The sequence below is a fragment of the Galeopterus variegatus genome, unplaced genomic scaffold, assembly GCF_000696425.1.
Source record: "Galeopterus variegatus unplaced genomic scaffold, G_variegatus-3.0.2 Scaffold24835, whole genome shotgun sequence".
Classification (NCBI taxonomy): Eukaryota; Metazoa; Chordata; class Mammalia; order Dermoptera; family Cynocephalidae; genus Galeopterus; species Galeopterus variegatus.
The window spans coordinates 7857-8692 of NW_007750946.1; the positions used below are offsets into that span (position 1 = coordinate 7857).

At 35.9% G+C, this 836-nt stretch overlaps 1 long non-coding RNA gene across 1 annotated transcript in view; it reads left to right on the forward strand.

Moving 5' to 3' along the window:
* Nucleotides 1–450, forward strand: part of LOC103583615 — a 3575-nt gene extending 3125 nt beyond the window's left edge. Inside the window, exon 3 of the long non-coding RNA XR_549876.1 lies at nucleotides 371–450. This is a non-coding gene — a long non-coding RNA (uncharacterized LOC103583615). The remainder of the gene's footprint in view (nucleotides 1–370) is intronic.
* The last annotated feature ends 386 nt before the right edge of the window (nucleotides 451–836 follow it).

An 836-nucleotide genomic window follows, 5' to 3' on the forward strand; every position in this document is an offset into this window, starting at 1 on the left:
CATATCCACAACAGCCACTAACCTACTTTCTCTCTCTGTTCATTTGCCTATTGTGGACATTTTATAGAAATGGAATTATTGAATGTGTTGTCCTTTGTGACTGGCCTCTTTCACTTAGCATAATGTTTTCAAGGTTCATCCATGCTGTACCATGTGTCAGTATCTCATTCCTTTTAATTTTCAAGTAACATTCCATTCTATGGAATTGTCTATTAGTTTACCTGTAGGAGGGCATTTCAGTTGTTACCAGTTTGGGGTTATTATCAATAATGCTGCTGTGAACATTCATGTGCTAATTCACTGTGTTGGTGAGTGACATCCCTGGCCCCCCTTTCATGGATATTTTTCTACCTTTCATGGCACTTTCCAGGTATGGTTCTGCTTTCCCAGCATCTACATAAATCAGGACTCTGCACATTCTCAGCATAGGAGAAAAATGACCACGTTCAAGGTGAGTAGGGCTTGCCTTTCTCACTGTTAATATTCCATCTCACTACAAATGGCATGTTTTTCTCTTTCTTGGGAAGACTGAAGGAGAACAACTGGCATTTTGTTTTGTGTGCCAGGGGCTTCCTTTGTCCCTTTTGAGTTGACTTTGCATTTGTATTTAGTTCTTTTCTTATATCATTATTTATTTTATAGAGTAGAAAAAATAATAGGAATGGATAATTCTCCCATTTTATTACTTCCTTCTCATAAATTAGCTGTTTTTATCTTCTCAGATTCTTTCTCATGTATGTTCATAACTGTATATGTACTGGGGATATACATCTAATTTTAAATTGTGCCCTTTCTATGTAATATTATATAATGTTCATTTTTTATGGTTGCATCAT